General features: G+C 32.9%; 1 protein-coding gene across 2 annotated transcripts in view; it reads left to right on the forward strand.

Annotated features, from left to right (window-relative positions):
* The window catches only part of SA1 (stromal antigen), a 327,847-nt gene that overhangs the window by 164,990 nt on the left and 148,679 nt on the right, over positions 1 to 14,178 (forward strand). The window lies entirely within an intron of this gene.

Consider the following 14,178-nt stretch of genomic DNA (forward strand, 5'->3'; position numbering starts at 1 on the left):
TGTTCTGGAGGTTGGCAGAAATCTAGTCTGTTTTGTATTCTGTTGCTAATGATTTTTGCAAATATTTTGTATATTTTTTGAAAGGTAACTGATAGGATAGTAATTTTTAATATCTTCTCTGTCTCCTCTTTAAAAACTATAATAAGGATAGCATTGTTCCAACTCTTTAGTATTCTCTTCTGTCTTAGGAATGATGTATAAATTTTACTTAACATAGTCATGACTGGTCCACCAACTGCTTTCAGAACTTCTATTGGTAACTCATCTTCAACTGGTGTCTTTCCATTACTCATGCTACCCATTGCATACTGAACTTCTTTTTTTAAAACATCGGGATATTTCTTCCTCTTCCATTTGGGATATTAGATTTTGTTTTCATATCAAGTCTTGAGAATCATCTTAAAACTTGGAATAAAAGGATTCTATTCTTATGATCTGTTCTTTGTCTTTAATTAGTATACTCCATTTTCATCTTTAAGGATTATTATTTATTTTATTGTATGGACAACTCTCTTCTCTTTTAGACTCGTATTGTTTTTGATTGTAATCCTAATTCTCCTTGTTCTGAAGTTTCTAATTTCTTGTATCATCCTTTTTTTTTTAATATATAAATTGTTTTACATATCTCTGAGAATTCTATTCTACTTCTCATATTGAGATCTCTTTTCATTTCTCTTCTCTTTTTGAAAAGATTTAGGATTTCGTCAGACAATTTTTTTTCATCCTTCTTTTGGTTAATTCTACCAATCAAATTGATATTATTTAATGGGATCTCAGTTATTATTTGATAGTTTTTATCCAGGTCTTCATTCATATCAATAATTATAATAAATCTTCTATCTCTTTCTGGAAGAGCTTTCTGTTTTTATTATTCATATCCAAGGTTTTTGTGTGTGTGAAATTTTTTATGAATGATCACTAGACTTGATGCAGGATGATGGTTTGATTTTTATTTCATTACAGTGCATAGCTTTTCTGTAGCTTTCTTGAATTCACTGACAAAACAGTATGATTTATTTAAGACAGTGTTTCTCAAACTTCAGATATCCTCGTATCCCTTCTTAAATTTTCATTATTACCAAGTTCCTCCTTATCAGATAATAAATAAAAAAAAAAAAGTATATTTCATTGTAAATATCTATTTATTTGAATTTATATGTTCATGTAAACAAAAAATATGATTTATTTTTAATAGAACAAAATTTGGAATAAGTTCCTCTTCATTTCCCGTCCATGAAAATCCACATTTCAAGTAATTCATATCATACTTACAAAGATTTTTCATCTTCTTCCTAGTTGGTTCTCTAGAGATGTCAGACAACACACGCTTATCAATTTCATTTGATCCAGATCTCAATATCAACGTTTTCTTGTTGCTTACAGCTACTTGTATTTGCTATATTGCTCTCTTTTGTGGATTTTATAAATCCACTCTTTAACCAATGATCCGTACTTAAGAATTTGAAAGCTAAAAAAAAATTACCGTATTTATTCGAATATAACTTGCGCTTTTTTCCCCAAAATTAAAGCTAAAAAATCATGGTGCAAGATATATGTGGGGATTTTTGGAAACTAAAGTTTTCAGAAAAAACTGCAAATGGTGCAACTTACCAAGAAGCTCCTACTCGCTATCGCTACTTTAGGCATCGAGAACAGTTTCCTTGTGTACATCGTCAAAGTCACCTACCCAAATTGCTTCATCTTCTTTCCCATTATTTCAAGCAAAAATTACCAGTAATTTACAACTTGAGATACTTAGAGCAGCTATGAAGAAGTGCATATAATTGGTACGGTATTAACAAAATATTGCACGAACCAAAGACAAATTAGCATTTCAACAGTTGAGTTGAAATGCTAATTCTCTTCAACCGAATTCCATAATATCTGAAACACATTCACTATATATATTTCTTAGTTTTAGCACGTTCATGACAGGGTGGTGTCGAGCAAAACCATGTATTGCACCGGCCACACATGAATTTGCTTGAGTCTATACAGCAGTTTCTGTTGGAGAGGAGATGCGAGTCATTAGTTAGTACTGTTTTTAACCATTTGTCTCTAATTGCATATAATATAATGATTCCATGCATTAATGATGCATAGCCGAAAATTACCACGTACCCCCTGAAGACCTTTCACGTACCCCCCCAGGGGGGGTATGCGTACCACACTTTGAGAAACACTGATCTAAGGCATTGTTTTCTGCCATAGTACAGGATGACCATTGATTGTATGATAGGCTTTCCCAAATTTGTGTTTTCTCTTTTTTTTTTCTTCACATCTTTAATACGTTCTTACATTAGGATTCCCCAGACCATCGTATTTGTCTTTCATTGTGTATGGTGAATGAGTAGTGTATTTAATAAATTTGTAGTCCATGAATAATTACGAAGATACACTACTATGTTAGAGAACTTACTTTTTAATTATTATAATAATAATCCTTAAATTTCCTTTTGTATGATCCCAGGTTTTAATATGATGTTAGAAACTGGGTGGCTTTTCAATCAGTCTTTTGGCATGTTTGAAATGCATGGTCAAAAAACCCTGCTTTTTTCCATATGAAAGAACTTTGTGTTATTTGTGTTTTTTGTTTTGGGATTATACATTCTGTTTCTCCTAAGGTAGGTTACAGATGCGATGAATCTGATGCACATAATTTAGTTATTCCTCTTCAGTCTGTTGGGAGAATAGGACCTTGACCAGGAATCTCTATCTGACGCTCACGATTTAGTTAAAGCCATATATTTCAGCCAGAATATTACAGGCCATCATCAGTTGTAAAGATGGCTAATTTCAAGAGCTAACAAGTATGACATCATACTGCTCTTACTGTTTCAAATAAATACATTAATAAGTACATTACCAAGTTCTGAAAAAGTATAATATAAATAGGTACTTTAAATAAAAAAGAAACATAGGTAAAACTGTTTTTAATTTGACTTTCTTCAATGAATATAAATTTTATTTTACACTTTGTAATTTTAAATTTTATTTTTTTTTACACTTTGTATTATAAAACATAAATCAAAGTCAACTCGGGAAAATAAAATCCTAGTTGATGTGATCCTTGAGCTTGATGTCTGCTGCAAATTTTGAGGTGCTAATATAGTCAATTTCAATCTCAAATCCCCACAGTTTGTGATATCCAAACGATTTCTTTTTTTCAGTAACAAGTCCTTTAAAGTACTAAAGCCGCATTCATCTAAATATGATGATTGGGAGGGCAACAGTAATTTTCTTGCAAAACTAGTTAAATTTGGGTATTTCGTTTCTGTCTCGTCACAAAGCCATGTCATATTGTTCTTTTTATGTTGAATAAAGTTCTAATAGACTCATCATTTTGCATTTCTGAGATTTTGATACTGCTGGCCACAACAGTTAAGCATTAGCTGAGTTATTCAAGATGGAAAATCTTTCATTTAAATCACAGTCAATTTTGCTCAGGTGATATGCAATAACAAGTACAGCAGCATCAATTACCTCACACTAATTTAGCCAATAAAATTGGTCAAATTTTTGTAATTTGCAAACTGGGCAGAGAACACTTATTTTGCTAATTTTTCCTCTCCCATTCTGTTTAAGTGTGACCATACCACCTGAGACTAGCACTGCTGACGCATTCCTGGATGCTGACAATGTCAAGTTCTTTTCTAATATCCTAGTTTTTAATATGATACTGCCATTGATGCCATCTGTTCACGCCTATTATCTTTCTCAGGACTCTCATGTCTGCGGTCTCTAGTCTTTGGTCAAGTGTTTTACTTCTGACCCGACCCAGCTCTCAAATCCATAAGTTAATTGGTTTGAACACTGACTTGTATACAGCTAATTTGGTGTTTTCACTAATTTCTCTCTTATTCCATATAAATTTATTCATTTGACTTCTTACTACACCAGCTTTGTTGATTCTGTTGTCTATTTCCATATTAATTTACCATCTTCACTAAAAATCATGCCTAAGTAGCTGAAATGTTTTACTTGTTTTATAGGTTTTCCATTCACAATGCAGTTGATATTTCAGTGCTTCTGCCTATTTTCATTGTCTTTGTGTTGTTATTGCTGACCTTCACACCATATTTATTACAGCAGTTATTCAGTTTCGTCAGGGAATCTTGCAGACTTGTAGCGGATTTATTTAGAAGTATAACATCATCCGTATAAAGCAAAGAGCTGACATTAACATCTCCAATTTTGATATCATGTTTAATACCACTTTCCTTCATAATGTCATCCATATAGATAAAGAATAACAGAGGGAACAATGTACATCCTTATCTGAGAACAGATTTAACATTAAAACATCTTCCTACTTCTTTCAATTCTAACTGCTGACTTACAACTCAAATGAAGAGTGAGTATTGATTGGTATAATGCCGTATTGACACCATAAAACTGTAGTCTTTTGAATAGTTTTTCTCTTGGCACCTTGTCATATGTCTTTTCCAGATCTACAAAACTTAAATACATATGTTTGTTATATATCCCATGATTTCTCAACTATTTGTCATAAAGTGAAAATCTGATCCTGACAGCCTCTATTTGGCCTGAATACAGCTTGTTCCTCACCAAGCTTCTCTTCCACAATCCTTCTCAATCGTTTCCCAAGTATACTTACATAAATCTCACCAGGAACACTCAGTAGGGAAATACCTCAGTAATTCTCACATTCAGTTTTATTTCTCTTTTTATATATGGGTACAATGAGATCTCTACTCCAATCATCAGGAATTTGTCCCTCTGTTCAGGGCTTCTGAACTATGCAATGCAGCCACTGTAAGGCTTTCATACCTCCATACGTGAGCATTTCTGGTCGAATATCATCTACTCCAGCTGCCTATCCACATTTCAGCTTTTGATGGCTTTTTCTACTTCAAGTATGGATATGTATTCCTGATTGCATTCCTGTTGGGAGTTATTTACTACTGTACTGACACTGCTTGTTTCATTTAGCAATCTTTCAAAGTAATTACTTCATACATCAAGGATATCTTTTTCTCCAGTTTTCATGTCACCTTTATCATCTGTAATTCCATTTACACCACTCTTTCCTCCATTTTTGAGTTTCTTCAACAACCTCCAGAATATCTTGCCACCTTCTTGATATTTATTTTCTATATTCTTGCCAAAGTCCTTCCATGACTTTTGTTTAGCTAGTTTTACACACTGTTTAGCTTTCTTACATTTGTCTCTGTATTCTGTGAGAGTAAAAGCTGACTTATTTGACAGGAACTTTTGGTATGCTTTCTTCTTTTCCTTCACTGCCTCTTTAACTTCCTGTGTCCGCCAGGGAGTTCTGATTTTTTTATCCTTGCACACAACCTCACCACATGCCTCTCTGGCAGAATCAATCAATGTTTTCTTCAGAGTTTGCCACTGAATCTCCAAGGTTTGGTTCCTGTTCTCAGTCTCTTTCATTTGTGTATTTTAGTCTACAGTTAAGATCTGAGATCTGCTCAACTTTTATTCATTTTAAAACTTTCTTACACGTTCTTCTTTTCAATATGAAATTCAATTTTATCATGCTCAAGACTAAATGGTGATCACTTCCAATTTCAAATCCTCTGTATACTCTGATGTCCTGCACCATGGAGAAAACATCACTATCAACAATAACATTGTCAATGAGACTTTTCTTATTCCTTACCTCTTCTCTCCATGTGAATTTGTGCACATTTTTATGTTGGAACATTGTGTTAGTAATAACAAGTTCATGTCCTGAGCAGAAATCCAACAGATATTTGCCATTATTATTAGCTTTGTTCTTTTCTCCAAATTTTCTCAAAATATTTTTGTATGTCTGAAAATCATTTCCTACTCTACTATTTAGATTCCCAACAAGGACCAACTTTTCCTTTTTCATTGTCAATTGCTTTCTCTAAAAGCCTCAAAAAAATTCCTCCACTTCTACCTTAGTAGAACATTCTGTGCGACCATAGGTACAAATTAGTCTCATTGTCCTGTTCCTCATTCTGATATTTGCCCACATCACTCTACTTGATATGGCCTACCATTCAAGAAGATTAGCCTCGTATTTAGTATTGAATACTATGGCTATGCCTTCTTTTCCTTGATTGTCATTGCCTGAATATAACATTTTGTATTTATTGCTCAGAAAAAACTCACCAGTTTTTGTCTTTTTTGTTAATAGACAAATTGACATAATAGTCATCCCTATTATGTCAATCTGGTACTTATCCAATTCCTCAGCTAGCTTCATTTCTTTGCCATTCAGACTTCTTATGTTAATAATACTGATCTTGAACTCTGATGTTGTGTTGGGGTGTGCTTTAGGATTTGTTCGAGTAGCTGACTTTTTGCTGTTTGCCCTTTTTCCATGGCAAAACCAACAGGAGCCATGTTTAACCGGTTTTTTGTTTCAGTCACCCCTATTATGTCGATCTGGTACTTATCCAATTCCTTAGCTAGCTCCATTTCTTTGCCATTCAGGCTTCTTATGTTAATAGTACTGATCTTGAACTGTGATGTTGAGTTGGGTGTACTTTAGGATTTGTTCCAGTAGCTGACTTTTCGCTGTTTGCCCTGGTTTTTTGGCAAAAAAAACAACAGGAGCCTTGTTTAACCGGTCAACTCCATCCGGCATGAAATTCTCTCATGTTGTACCATCAATACAGCCTCACCATATCTTGCAGTTGATTCATCCATCTGTATTGAGAATTTCCTTGATCTCAACTTTTCAACAAGTTGTGTTTCTACATCTTTAGCCAGCTCATCTATTTTTTTGCTAAAGTGTTATTACTCAGTGGCATTCCTTTGACATCTTTGTCATCTTTCTCCAGAACTATTTTTTTTAAAAAGTTGATATTGCTGGCTTAATTAAATCCTAACTTATAGTGTGATTTTTTCCTGATTTAGCTATGAGCAGAGAAATTTCATAACTAGCTTCAAGAGTACGATTTTGGGTAGCAGTTCATACAGAGAACAATGAATCTATTATTGATCTTTTCTCAAACTTCTCCTTTAGAGACTTGAATTGGTTGAAATCATAGTTCACATAAGTGCTATGTTTCGCCTTCAAATATGCTTCGAGACGATCTTTTTTCATTGATTCATTGGTCCATGTTCACACAATAGACAGAATGGTGACATTCATCCTGATCAGTGGGTACGAAACCGAACTTCAAATACTCATCTGAATAGTGATCAACTGTTTTTACTTGCTTTCTCTGGTCATTTTATGCATGGGGTTAGCAACTGAAAGGGGAAAAAAATGGGTTTATAAAGTATACCGTACGCATGTGTGGATTATACAAGGAAATTAATGTTGTATAACATGTATTTATACTACTACAAACACACATTATAAATAAAAAGTTAAAAGTAATAAAAAAATAAAATTTTAAGTCTACCATCACAAACAGAGAAAAAGAAATGACGGAATATGAGATATTATGTTTGTTTTCAACTGTCAAGCGAACATAAGACAATTGTGGCAAAGTATTCATTTTATTTAAATTGATAGTAGTGTAACTTTTGGGTAACCAGAAAACTAACAACATGTAAAAATATTACATAAAATATGCTTGCTAGCATAAAAAACATTGACAATACATAAAAAAAAAATTAAACTTGCCTCATTGTTTCTACAACAAAAACTGCACAAAGTTAACTTGGCACTGTTTACTTTTCAGAAGTGACATATGCTATGATATAACCTTAACACACTTAGCCGCCTAGTATTTATGTTGATTACCATCTTTTTTTCTCAGAAAGTTAGGGTTGCAACATCAATACTTTATCGCTGACAATGGTGATTTTTTGACTATATCAGTGATGAATGCAACATCATTTTCAAATTGCCCTCCTCTGAGGGCATACGACCCATGTTGGGGAAACACTGCTTTAAATAAATATTATTACTTATTAAATAAGTAAAGTGGAGATTAGATCCAGCATTATTTCAAATCTGAATATAGAAACTATGAAAGTTTCGTAAAAATAAGTTGACCAGAGAGCTTAGGGAATATACTCACTGGCATTCAGGAATTGTCTTAGTGCGAACTACTTAGAAAACATAGGTGCTGCCCAAGTGTCTATATATTTGCTTTCTATTAGATCATTTTGATAAAGTTTCACTGGCCAGACAGCTGTTTTGAACTGGTTGGTTCTCCTGAGAGACCAGGCAGAAACCTTCACTGAGCAAAAACTCTTGTTCAGTACTAAGGAACTTGAATGTCGGAGAAGTGTATTTTTTGTAAGGGAACTCTCAGTCATTGCGTAAAAGTATTACACTCTAAAATAAAGAGCAAAAAGGCTTCAGTTTGGCGATGCAAAATTGTATAAGTAAATCATTAATGTTAGATCCAGCATTATTTCAAAGCTGAATGTAGAAACTATGAATGTTTCATAAAAGCCTTTTGGCTCTTTATTTTAGTAAATATTATTACTTATTTCCTTGTGTTTTTTGCGTGGATTAAAGAAACCTCTCATGCCACAAATATCTCTAAGAGAACAATTTTTGCCTCTCCTCATCTGTGTCCAGTTCCCTCCGGTCTTTCCAAGCTCTTGTTCTGCTGCTCATCATTGGTCTTCCTCACTTCCTCTTTCCTTGCAGATTCCACTCTAATGCTTGTCTGACTTTGTGTTTTTCAGGTTTTCTTAGGACATGCCTTATCCATCTCCATTTTATATGATTAATGTTATACATTATTGGTTTTTGTAAAGTTTTCTGCCATAATTATTGGATATCTTTTTTGGCCATTATATTAGTAGAATTTGTAAACAAAGCTTAGCAGTTTTTTCCTAATTATTTTTGTTGTCTATCTTTCTGATTCATAGAGTAGAACTGATTTAATATTTATATTAAATAATCTATTTTTTTCAAACCTATTTCTTTTGATCTCCATACTTTCCCTAATATGTTAAAAATTCTCTGCGCTCTTTGTATCTTAGATTTCATATCTTCCTCTTTTATTCCTGTGTATTTAATATTTATCCTATGTAATTAAAGTTCTCCACTTTCTAATATTTGACCATCCAGTACTATGATTTTATTTAATTTATATTTATTTTTGTTATTTACACTTTCATTTTATTAATTCTTAATCTGACATTCAAGTATTCTTCATTTAGTTTTATTGTTTTTTGTTTTATATGTTTTTGTGTATATGCCAATAAACATACAGTATATCATTGCAAAATTCAGGTCATGTACTTTATCATCATCAAATTCCTGATATATGCCCTCAGGAAGTGTACAGGTTCTTATGGTAGTACTATTAACAGTTACATCATTACTAACTTCTTATCAACAATTTTCTTTAGATTAGCCTACTATTTGTCAACATTCCAATATTACCAGATCTTATATTTCTGTCTTCTAAAGCACTTTTTACTGTATCAATCCACCTACAACTTAGTCTTCCTCTGGATCTTTTTCCTCCATTCTGGCAAAGGACACTTTTTTTTAGCTAATCTTTCTTTTCCCATTCTGTTTAAGTGGCCATACCACCTGAGATTAGCTCTGCTAACACCATTCCTGGATGCTAACAATGTCAAGTTTTTTCCTAATATCCACATTTTTAATATGACTGCTATTGATGCCATCTGTTCAAGCGTCTAATCTTTGTCCAGATACTATCAACAATAAAATAGTCAATGAGACTTTTCTTATTCCTTGCCTCTTCTCTCCATGTGAATCTGTGCACATTTTTATTGGAACATGGTGTTAGTAATAACCAATCCATGTTCTGAGCAGAAATCCAACAGATATTTGCCATTATTATTAGCTTTGCTCTTTTCTCCAAATTTTCCCAAAATATTTTTGTATGTCTCACAATCATTTCCTACTCTGCTATTTAGATCCCCAACAAGGACCAACATTTCCTTTTTCATTGTGTCAGTTGCTTTTTCTAAAACCTCAAAATTCCTCCACTTCTACTAAGGTAGAAGTGGAGGAATTTTAAGAACCTTCTGTGGGACCATAGGCACAAATAAGTCTCATTGTCCAGTTCCCCATTCTCATATTTGCCCACATTACTCTTCTTGAGACTGCCTGCCATTCAAGAAGATTAGTCTCGTATTTTGTGTTGAATACTATGGCTACTCCTTCTTTTCTTTGATTGTCATTGCCTGAATATAACATTTTGTATTTATTGCTCAGAATGATCTCACCAGTTTTTGTCTTTTTTGTTTCAATCACCCCCTATGATGTTGATCTGGTACTTATCTAATTCCTCAGCTAGCTCCATTTCTTTGCCATTCAGGCTTCTTATGTTGATAATACCGATCTTTAACTCTGGTGACATTGAGTTGGGTGTTTTCAGATTTGTTACATATAATACCAAATTTATTATAGTAGTTATTCAATTTGGTCAGGGAATCTTGGTGATCTGTCCTGGATTTATTTAGAAGTATAACATCATCTGCATAAAGTGAAGAGTTCAGATTAACATCTCCAATTTTGATATCAAGTTTAATACCGCTTTCCTTCATAATGTGATCCATATAGATAATGAATAACAGAGGGGATAACATACATCCGTGTCTGACACCAGATTTAACGTGACGCCCTCTTTTTGTACTTCTTTGAATTCTACCTGCTGACTTACAACTCAGATAAAGACTAACTATTGCTTGATATAATGCCCCAGTGACACCATATAACTGGAGTCTTTTGAACAGCTTTCCTCTTGGCACATGCCTTTTCCAGATCTACAAAACTTAAATACAGATCCTTTGTGTGTGTTATCTTGGAATTTTTTACATCTCTGTATTTTTTTTTCCTGTTATTCTTTGATTTTTCTTCTATGCACCCTAGTGTTTTTTCTATGGGTTCATGGTAAATGTTTTTTAATATCTTCCCACATTTCTTTAGTGCTTCTGAATTCTTCATGCTTTTTCTTTCTGAGTAAAAACTTCATGTCTATTTTTAATAACTACTATGTATTTTCTTTTCATTTCTATATTTTTTATTCTCTTATATCTTTTATTTTTACCTATTATTTTCTGTGTGGTCATTAATCTTATTTTAATTTTTCCTGTTATTAAAAATGATCTGTATAAGCATCTGCTCCTCTCATTGATGTCACATTCAAAAGAGATCCTCTGTATTTTATTTATTTATTATTATTTTTTTTAAATCATTATGTGATCAATTTGGTTATAAGTTTTTTCGCCTGGTGCCCTCCATATTACTTGATATATATTTTTATTAAAGATGGATTCTCATATTACTAAATCATTCATCATGAAAAAATCCAGTGTTTATTCATTCTCGTTCATATTTTTAATACCATCTTTTCCCATTATAATTTCTCTGCCTCTATGATCATTTCCTATTTTAGATTCTCAGTGATGTGGAATTATATCTTTTTGTAATTTGTGTCATCTATGGTTTTTGTAATATATCATAAAAATTCATCCTTTTTTTTTTTCATCCTCATTATTAGTTGGTGCATGTAGAATTGTCACTTTATAGAATCTAGAATTAAACTTTGCTTTTATGAATCTTTTATTTGTAATTGGTTCCCATTCTGTCATTGCTGCTCTTGCTTTACTGGACATCATTATTGCCACTCTCTTTGCATATTCTATTTTCATCTTTGTTTCCAGAATATAGTATTGTTTCTTCTGAACTCAACTGGACTCTGTTCATTCCATCGTATCTCACTTATCTGCAATATTTCAATTCTGTAGGCTTTCATTCTTTAGCTGTATTGGCTGCTTTTCATGCTTTACATATTCCTCACACTCCAGCATACAATTTGTACTGTTTTTTTTTTTTTTTAGGCTTCAAATAAATTGTATGTCTCATTTGTTTTTTGAGTCTTGCCCAAATTTTCTGTGATTCCATAGTTTCTCCATAAGAGTTTTTGCTAGGGGGGATGTTATTCTCAACAGTTTGTCTTCATTTAAGTTTTCATTTTGGTTTTTCTGTAGTCCTGGTTTCCATAGCAAAGCACTTTTTTACAAAGATGAGTTGCTAACCCTTTATTCAATCCTCACCTGTTTATAGGCTTGTAACTGTCATGATATGGCATAGCTGCATCATGGCATCATTATTATTATTCGTGACACCTCCGAGGAGTCCGTAGACTCATCGCGGGAGGACACCCACTGTACAACTCTGTCTTCACCACTACACCAAACCGCTACTACCAATCACCCACAACAACACCATCCACCGCTTACCACCACAACTAGTATTTTTTTTTTGTCTGTAAATTGCGTGTTTTCTGAAGGGCTGATTTGTCTGTATGCGGGATGAAAAATCCGAGTTTCCGGGAGAAAAAACCCTTTTACCTCCGTATGAGATCGGCTAACTCGCCTTCAATTGAAAAAAGCCCACATAAAGATTCCTCCCATCATGCAAGAATCAAACTTATGCCTTTTCCAATCGAAGGGCACAACGTACCGTCATTCTTCCAATTGCGCTATGGAGGCAACAATCCTGTATTACTAGCAGCATCAATCTGAGATGTGAAATTTCAATAAAATCCACCAAACTAGAATGCCAAAAAAAAAAAAAAAAAAATCACTGATGAATGAACATAATGAATCTGATAGGATGTATGCATATTTTGTGATGTGCAGCACAAAAAGGAAACTCTGGAGAATTCACAAAAATTAAGGAAAGACTTCATGGCTTTATTGTTTTATTATTTAGGATGCTAGATGTTTCCAACCATATTTTTTCAGCTGTATTATTAGGATGTATAGTTATATGCTAATATAGCCAGTTGTTGTGGAGAAGAAAAGCAGATTCGTAGTATCTTTTTAGGAGGTCTTATAGTTCTGTCACTAATTCTGTAACATTTTAATGAAGTGTGAACTGTTAAATGAATGTTTTATCTATGTGCAGTACTACTAACTGTGAAATATGTTTGGAGAGATTGTAGGTAGACAAATCTCTAGCACTCAGAGGTTCCTCTGTTATGTATCTGTGGGTTCTCAGTAAATTAACAGAACTAACAGGTGTTTGGAAGTGAGACATTTTTTGATATCCTCAGTCCAGTTGGTTCAACTTTTGATCATTTCTTGTGCACCTGCCATTTTGGATCTGAATCCAGTAAGCAGTAGTTATTATTGTCATCTAAAAAGTTAATCATTTCAGATCAGAAATTTGTTACAACAAATTGTGGAGGATTGAATTTCATTTTGGAAATATTCTAAAAGAAATGTTATATGATTCACTTTTCTCTACAGTCTTTTCAAGATACTTTTTTAGACACTTTTATCATAAGTTATCTTTCCTTCATTTTTGTGAATTCTCCAGAGTTTCCTTTTTGTGCTGCACATCACAAAATATGCATACATCCTATCAGATTAATTATGTTCATTCATCAGGATGCATGTTTTTTTTTTTTGCATTCTAGTTTGGTGGATTATATTGAAATTTCATATCTCAGATTAATGCTGCTAGTAATACAGGATTAAATATATCAAACATATTTTAATGAAATTTTGTAGTAAGAATCTTTTATTAGCAAATTTATTACCAGTTTAAGTAGCAAAGCAATCAGAAAAACTGATTCTAAATAATACAAAATTGTTATGAGCAACCAGTAAGTACAGGTATCCCTTGATTAACGCAATTAATTAATCCCTCGATGTTACCGCTTATATCAAAATTGCGTTAATTAAATATAATAATCAATGGTAAAAATTACAATTCATCCATGATCGATTACTGTATTAATAATTTGCTTTATATGGTACTCTTTTAGGAAAGATAAAAAATGAATGCAAAGTAAATGTTTAATGAATGCTTATGCCTACATTATTAGTTACTGCAATTTTTTATCAAAAAAAAGTTATCAAGAGTCGTTTGAACAGTTTTAGTTTTTTACTTATAAGCATATATTATACGATAACAAGCAAAATGATTCTCTAGACCTCAGCAAACACGCCTTCTTCGATTAACATTTGGATCCATATCCGTTACTTGATGCCTAAGGGATTCTAAACTGTGAAATCTTTTGAATTTGAATCCAATAATTCTTTAACATCTTCTGCATATCAACACCATCAAAACCAAGGTCTTCACCAATTGCAATGATTTCTTCAACCACATTGTTCACAGGATGTTGAAAACTACCTAAGTCATTATCGCATTCTGGCAAAAGGTTTTCCCAAATGGCTCATGCAGCTAGAAGACACTTGCTCCCAAAAGTCATGAATGTTTTCAATTGTGTGTTTAATGCTAAAATTTTTCCA

This window comes from Typopeltis vanoorti, chromosome 24 (genome assembly GCF_054136105.1).
Source record: "Typopeltis vanoorti isolate ZY-2024b chromosome 24, IOZ_Tvanoo_1.0, whole genome shotgun sequence".
In the NCBI taxonomy this organism is placed as follows: Eukaryota; Metazoa; Arthropoda; class Arachnida; order Uropygi; family Thelyphonidae; genus Typopeltis; species Typopeltis vanoorti.